This window comes from Ovis aries, chromosome 18, assembly GCF_016772045.2.
Source record: "Ovis aries strain OAR_USU_Benz2616 breed Rambouillet chromosome 18, ARS-UI_Ramb_v3.0, whole genome shotgun sequence".
NCBI classification, from domain to species: Eukaryota; Metazoa; Chordata; class Mammalia; order Artiodactyla; family Bovidae; genus Ovis; species Ovis aries.
In genome coordinates, this window is record NC_056071.1 from 25024476 (window position 1) to 25032709 (window position 8234).

Genomic DNA, 8234 nt, shown 5'->3' on the forward strand with positions numbered 1-8234 from the left:
GAGGCCTGGTGTGCTGCAGTCCATGGGTTGCAGAGTCAGACACGACTGAGCTGCTGAACTGAACTGAACTGAATGGAGAAACAGACATAGGGAATAGACCTATGGACATGGGGAGAGGGGATGAGAGGATGAGATGTGTGTGGCTGAGCGACGGAACTGAACTGAACTGAATGGAGAAAGAGACGTAGCGAATAGAGTTACGACATGGGGAAAGGAAATGAGAGGGTGAGATATATGGAAAGTGTAACATGGAAACTTACATTACCATATGTAAAATAGATTGCCAAGGGGAATTTGCTCTATGGCTCAGGAAACTCAAACAGGGCCTAGAGAGGTGGGATGGGGAGGGAGATGGGAGGGAGGTTCAAAAGGGAGGGGATATATGTATACCTATGGCTGATTCACACTGAGATTTGACAGAAAGCAACAAACTTCTGTAAAGCAATTATCCATCAATTAAAAAATAAATAAATTTTTTAAAAAGAGGCTCTTTAGTTCCTCTTTGCTTTCTGCCATAAAGATGGTGTCATCTGCCTGTCTGAGGTTATTATAAATAATTTAGAGATGATTTAAAGTACACAGGAAGGTGTGTGTAGGCTTTATGCAAATACTACACCATTTTATGAAAGGGATTTGAGCATCCATGAATTTTCCAGAAGATTTCACGTTGCTTCATCCTTGTCATCTTTTATTGTTAACAATTTGGATGTATGCTCCATGAGAGCAAGATTTTCGAATGGTCATCACTCACTTAAAAGAGTGCCCAGCACTACAGAACAAATATCCACTGAATTAATGACATCCCCAACTATTTCCTAGTAAGGGAAGCTGGAGCCTTTTGCATGGTTCTATAGCCTTTTATTGGAGAAGGCAATGGCAATCCACTCCAGTACTCTTGCCTGGAGAATCCCAGGGACAGCGGAGCCTGGTGGGCTGCCGTCTATGGAATCACACAGAGTTGAATACAACTGACGTGACTTAGCAGCATAGCCTCTTATTGGGCTTCCCCGGTGGCTCAGGGAGTAAAGAATTTGTCTGCAATGTAGGATATCTGGGTTCCATTCCTGGCTTGGGAAAATCCCTTGGAGAAGGGAATGGCTACCACTCCAGTATTCTTGCCTGGAGAATTCCATGAACAGAAGAGCCTGCTGGGCTACAGTCCATGGGGTTGCAAAGAGCTGGACATGACTGAGCCACTAACACAAAGCCTCTTATTAGAGGAAAGGTCAAGACATATTTTACAGTCTAAAATGTTATAATGATATGCTCTAAGATGTTTGAATTTTCATACAACTATTTCCGTATTAAAAAAAATTATGTGAACAAATATACCCATTGCTTTTCTTTTTAAAATATTTATTTATTTGGCTGTGCCAAGTCTTAGTTAGTTTCGGCATATGGGATCTAGTTCTCTGACCAGGGATCAGTCTTGAGTCCCCTGCATTAAGAGTGCAGAGTCTTAGCCACTGAACCACCAGGGAAGTTCTGCCCATTGTTTTTCGTTTGCTACTCTGAATTTCTTATCTGAGTCAGAAAGATCTCTCTCCTGGTTTTCATCATCTTGTTACTTATTTTAAATCATTTTTTTCAGTATGAATTTTATTAATCCAAACTAAATCATGACCTGAATAACTATGATGGTGTGATCACTCACCTAGAGCCAGATATCCTGGAATGTGAAGTCAAATTGGCCTGAGGAAGCATTACTTAGAACAAAGTTCGTGGAGGTGATGGAATTGCAGTTGAATTGTTTCAAATCTTAAAAGATGATGCTATTAAAGTGCTGCACTCAATATGCCAGCAAATTTGGAAAACTCACAGTGGCCACAGAACTGGAAAAGGTCAGTTTTCATTTCAGTCCCAAAGAAGGGCAATGTCAAAAAATGTTTATCATACAATTGCACTCATTGCACATACTAGTAAGGTAATGCTCAAAATCCTTCTAGTGAGGCTTCCTGAAGGAAATCAACCCTGATTATTCACTGAAAGGACTGATGCTGAAGCTGAAACTCCAACACTTTGGCTACCTGATACGAAGGCTGATTCACTGGAAACGACACTGATACTGGGAAAGATTGAGGGCAGGAGGAGAAGGGGGTGGCAGAGGATGAAATGGTCAGATGGTATCACTGACTCAATGGACAGGAGTTTGAACAAACTCAGATAGCCAGTGAAGGACAGGGAAGCCGGCTTGCTGCAGTCCATGGGGATTTACATCCTTTCAGCCAGGCCTCCCCTCGGTGCTCATTTCTAACTTCCTTCCTAACAGCGGACATTTGAATTGTTTCCAGTCATTTGCTTTAACAAATAGTGCTCCAGGGCATAACTTTGTATACTCATCAGTCTACAAATCTGCCAGAAGTAGGGCTGCTGAACCCAAGGTTAAATGTATTTGCATCTTGATAAACATTGCTAAATAGTCCTCCATGGGTCATATTCCATTTTTCATTCTCATCAGAATAACTTTGGAGTTGAGACTTAGAATGGGGGTGAGGTATAGAGATGATCCAGATTTTATAAGCCTATAACACTTCTCTTTTTCAGCTTCCTCTCATGTATTGAATACCAGCCTTTTCAACCCTTCCATCTTCTTATCTATCACCTCCTCACCTCCCCTTTGGGGATCAGTAAATATCTTTTTACTTCAGAGAAAAGTCAGGCCTTTCAGTAAAAACGTTATTAAAGCATCTTGACTTCCTCCTTATCTTCCACTCTCAGTCTTGTACTCTGTTCACATCACTGGGGAAGTGGCTGTCTTTCACTTGTCTAGGTCCAGTGCTCTGGGTGCTCTAGGTCAAATCCCTCCATAATTCCTCAGGGACCTCGATCTGTCAACCAATCTAATGTTGTCGGTATTGTGGGTCAGGCTCAGTCTATCAATAACCAGTGCTGCGGCTGGACCAGCCCTTGTGGGTCTTAAGATTACAAGATGCCCTTCAATAACCATCAAGAAACTTTGGCGGCAGGTGGGGGGTGGGGGGGGGTGGTTTAACACTTACAGGACCTGGAAATTACACGGCAAACCTGAGGCCACACCGCACGGTCTTGGGTAGAGAGAACAAGGGCCTGGAGTTCTAGCTTTATTGGGGTTGAGCACTGGGGTCTAGGGTTTTTTGGGGGGTGGAGCCTGGGATTTTGAGGGTTCACTCATTATTGGTGAATTTAACAGGAATTTAAGGCACAGGAAGAGAAAAGGCAAGGGGCCCAAGTGGTTAATCATTGAAGTCAACCATAATCTCTAAAACAAAGGGGCCTCAGTGTGGAGGTGTGGGGTGGGGATGGGAGGAGCCCAGCTTTTTATCTAGTTGTGTGGCTGGCAGTGTGTTTATTGAAGACAGTCATCTCCAAAATGCATGCTTTGGCAAGCAAAGCTTAAGTCAATCATTTGAATTAGACACACACGCACACAAAGCAAAACCCAGCTGTCAAGGCTACACTACACTCCCTTCTCCTTCTCCTGCCGCCTCCTGGCTCCCTGACTGCCTGCTCTCAGTTTTGTTTGTCTCACCATGACAAAACTGCTCACAAATATATCAGTGAATCCCTCAGTGCTAGGCATAACTGACTGTCAACACTTCAGCTTGCCTAACACTTCTCAGCATTTGACCTTGTCTGCATTCTTGAAATTCTCCCTTGACCCAGGGGACCACTCACCTATTTGTAGGACTGGTTTTCTGTTTCCTCCCGGGGCTTCCCTTCTTCCTCCTGTACCTTAAGTATTGCAGTTTTTTAGAGTTGTGTCCTGGGTCATTTTATCTCACTCTGGATATTTCCCTGCCTGATACCAACCATCCCTTCTTTTGGCTTACGACTTCCAGATCTATCCTGTCCGGGCCATGTTGTTGTTCTGAATCTATAGTCAGCTGTGCAGTAGACTTCGCTGTTCGGCTGTCACACAAGCTCCTCAAACTCTACGTGTACAAAATAGAATTTGTTATGCCCGAAGTCCGAGCTCCCAAAACTGAGAGAATAAGACGTCCACAGCAATGCAAAAGCATAAAGGGGTTTTATTGCTAGCTTGAGCTAGGGCTCCCATCTCATCCAGCGCAGTGGAGCCCCGAGCTCTGGATTACAGCAGTATTTATACATTGGACCCTATTCTGTTGCAATAGCAGAGCTGGCAGACAGTGATTGGTTAGTTCATACGTGCAGGGACTTTTGAATTTCCACCTTGTTCCTGATTGGCTTTGGTTTGGCGCCCGCGGGACTTTTCCTAGGGGTGTGGTTTCCAGGAACTGTGATTCAGACTCTTTTCCCAAGAAATCGAGACCTGGGCCTAGTGTAATGTTAGAGCCTGTCATGGCTTCAGTCAGGTCCCCTAACATTCCTCCCTGTCTTCTAGTTATATGGAGGAATCTTCCTCTTTATCCTGGGGCAGGGCCTGATACTGTTGCCTCAGTACTAGCAGTTGAACTGTATTGATGCGTTCCAAAGGCTCTTTTCCCGGAACCTTACAAAATGGAGTTTTCCTGTTAACAAAATGGAGTAGCTTAGATTCTTCAGAATTCATCATTGTTCTCTGACAATTTCATTCTGCTCCTGTTTTTGCTATATCCCTGAATAGTCCCACCAATCACCCACTCTAAAAATACTGATTCTCAGCCTATTTCTTAACCCAATATTTAGTTCCTTACCAAGTACAACCGTTTGGTCTTCCTAAAATATTTCTCAAGTCTCTTTCCTCTTCTGCTCCCAGTGCCCCTGCCTCAGTTCAGACTGCCTGAATTACTGACAGCCGCTTGCCTGATGCCTGATCTTTCCTTCTTTGGTCTTGAACAAAAATACCCCACTGTTACTGAACCAGGTAACTGAATCACGTTCGTTTGTACAGCAAGTCAGTGCTGAGACCTTGAGGTCTGCAGCAGAGAAAGGGGCTACAGGGGTACAGGCAGCCAAGCAAGGAAACAGGAGAACAAATCTCAAATTGGCCTCCTTGAAGGAGACGCTTAGGATATTTATTAGGTAAAGAAGCAGTGTGGGAGACTTCCTGGTGGTCCAGTGGCTAAGACTCCATGCTCCCAGTGCAGAGGACCTGGGTGCAATTCCTGGTTGGGGATCTAGATCCCAAGTGCCACACCTAAGACCCAGTGCAGCCAAATAAATAAATTTCAAAAAGAGAAGCAGGGTGGTTTGAAGCTTCAGGAAAGGTTATTGAAGGGTTAGAAAAAGGTTAAGTAATTGGAGCTGTGCACAGAGGTATCTGAGTTACATGGTTCTTCACGGGATGCACATTGAGAAAATGATGGGCTGCATTATCATGATCTCAGGATGGAGATTTTGCCCCTAGACAATGAAAGGGCACCCACTGGACACTTGTGCAGGCCCAGTTGAATGGTTAGTGGTCTCAACTGGTTTGAGCTGGGCAAAACTAGCCCCGTATCCTGAACAACAATTTAAACAACTATTACTACACTGACCCCTGGTCAGAAGTGTGTCTACAGGGGGCAATTAGAGGAGTTGTGTGATATATTTTCTAGGCTGTGAAGCCAGGAGGGTATGCAGTTTGCAGGAACAATTAAAATACACTTGGTCAGTGAAAGCAAGTTATAGGTTATTATTCGTTAATATACAGATTCTAGTTCAAGGAATCTAATTAATGACTGCCCCCTATTTGACTTCACTGGGTTGGGCTTCGAAATGAAAATTTGCTCATGGCATTCTGCTGCTTAAAATTCTTCCTTTGTTCTCTGTTGCTCTGAGATAAACTCCAGAATGCCTGAGCGAGGCATGGTCTTCCTGCAGCTCCCACTGTTACACAGATTGAGCTCCTTCCAACAAAGGTGATGTGCTTCCTTGTATCTCACCTGCTGCCTGCTCTACCATCAGCTCCTTTGACCCTCTCTTTCCTCCCCTGTACCAGCTTGTTACAACTGCTCAAGCTTTCAGACCAGCTCTAGAGTGGACTTCCTGAAGCAATTCCTGGGCCACCACACAGGTGTAGTGCTAGCCTGTCCCTGCTTTTCCTTCCCCAGTTCTCTCACAGCATCCTCTGCTGGGATTCTTCTCATAGCGTTGCTGGGTGTTAATACATCTGTCTCCACCACCAGATTGTATTTTCTTTTTTTTCTGAATGTCCACTTAGGAACAGGCCCTGAGCTGGGTATTTATTACACATTATGCCATTCAATCACACAGCAGTCTTTTTTGTGTTTTGTTTTGGGTGCATAGTGGGGTAGGTAGGATCTTAGTTCCCCAGCCAGGGATCAAACCCCACCTGCATTGGATCTTCCAGCTCCCTGCACTGGAGGCACAGCCTTCATCACTGCACTGTCAGGGAAGTCTGGATTGTATGTTTTCTGAAGGGAAAGACCGTCTTCTTGCATCCCCAGAATCTAACTGGGACGTGTCGTGCAGTGAGAGCAATCCAGCTGATACGAAGTGAAAGGACTAGGAGCAGCTGGGTGCTGCTGTCAGCACAGAGGAACAGGCTGTAGTCATTTAGCGGTGCAAGACAGAGACTGCATTTGCAGTTTTTCCAAGGCTTCTTTTCATGTATTTATCACGAGTGTTACATTATCCATTAACTGTTCTGATAGGAGATGTCTTCAAAGATGGGAATTCTGCTTGTTTTTTTCATGGGTATTTATACAGGGAATTTGTAGTCTTGGTCAGTTCCCAGACTGGCTGAAGTCTGATGTCAGCACTGATGTGATCCAAAGGGTTTTAGAAAGCAAATTTGTACGTGTTAGGGTCCACAAGGGGCTCAGAGCATATTATTTAAAAATGGTCCATTGTGGTGACCTGACAAACAAGGGATGAAGTCACAGTGACCACATTGCCCTGGTGGCATCCTGTTTTTCCTTAAGGCGATGTCCCGCTTTTCCCTGCTGGTGCCAGTTTCTCAAGACTACGTGACCACCCGCCTATGAGACTCCCTCCGACTATGTGACACCAGACCCCAGCTTCGGGCTAAAGGTAAACTAAGGCCCCCTCCCTTTGGGGCACAATTTCCCATCGATAGGGTATAAGAAGTGTTGGCTGTGAAGGGAGATCACTGGTTTCTCTCTAATGCCAGTTACTTTCTCTCTTCCTATAATCTTTCTCTGCCTGAAAGCCCAGCTCACTCTCTTTTTCTCCATGTTTGCCTTCCAGTAACCACATTGGAACAGAAACTGGAGCAGGATCAAAAAGTCCTAAAGAAACTGGACTTGCCCACTTGTTCCAGGAGCTCCCAGGCCCTGGGGATTCCTCAAAACCGCTTTCTGCAGGCCAGTCTATATCAGGCTCTTTGCTGATGCCTGGGGATGAAGCCTCATCCAAAGGCCATGTCACAGGACAGCTTTGAAAGCGATTGAACTGAACACTCACAGTACAGATACACCAAGGATACAGAAGGGGAAGTGATTGGTGCCTACTTGTGCTGCTCTAGGTCACCCCACCAGCGATTGTGGGGGAGCCAGAGGAACTGACAGTGACGGACTGCCCAGTGACAAGAGGCTGGAAGAGCTTAAGGCAGGGGACCCAGGGGACCAGATCTTTAGCAACCGAGTTATGCACAGGGGATGAGAGTTTTTCTACAGCAGTGGGAACTTCCTGTATAGAATCTGAGCCAGAGACGTGCCACGTGACACACAGCCGGGCAAGTATATTTGGTCTGCCTGAGTTTCTGTGTATGGATTATCCACCTTGGAAGCGAGAGAAATGAAGAGCATGGAATGTGGGATGAAAGGTTTGAATCTGACAAAGGGCAGAGGACTCCACAGGGCAGAAGTGCCTGGGAGTGGGGCAGTGCCCGGCCAGGTAGAGTCCAGCCTCCTGGAGCACAGCCCCTGCTCTGATTCACCTGCATCTTCAGGACTCACCCTTCTTACATGTGCTCTTTGACTTGCTCTCTGTTACTTTTGTTACTATAATCACACATAATGGCCTGCCTCAGAGAATCCTGCCCTTCTGCCTGACTGTTAAAGTGCCTTTGTTCAGAACTCTGTCCACTTGTGGATGGCAGGAAGGAAGAAATCAACACATTCTCTTCCTGAGACTTACCATTCTACAAGATATTTGCAAGATTAACAGCCTTTTTAGTTTGTTTACTCACCTCTTCTATCTCTAACTCTTAAAAGAATCTGGTATCCATACCCCGAGAAGATTGTTATTTGGAGACATTAATCGGCCATCTTCTTGGTCAGCCGGCCCTCAGAATGCAGCTGTATTCTTTGCCTCAACACTTGACCCTGCTCCTGACCTCTGTCCTTAGCTGATTTTAATCTGCATCCTAAGCAGCTCTGTGCCAGCTG

General features: G+C 45.3%; 1 pseudogene; it reads left to right on the plus strand.

The window, feature by feature from the left end:
• The first annotated feature begins 204 nt into the window (after positions 1–204).
• Positions 205–7548, plus strand: LOC101110002 (neugrin-like; annotated as a pseudogene).
• The last annotated feature ends 686 nt before the right edge of the window (positions 7549–8234 follow it).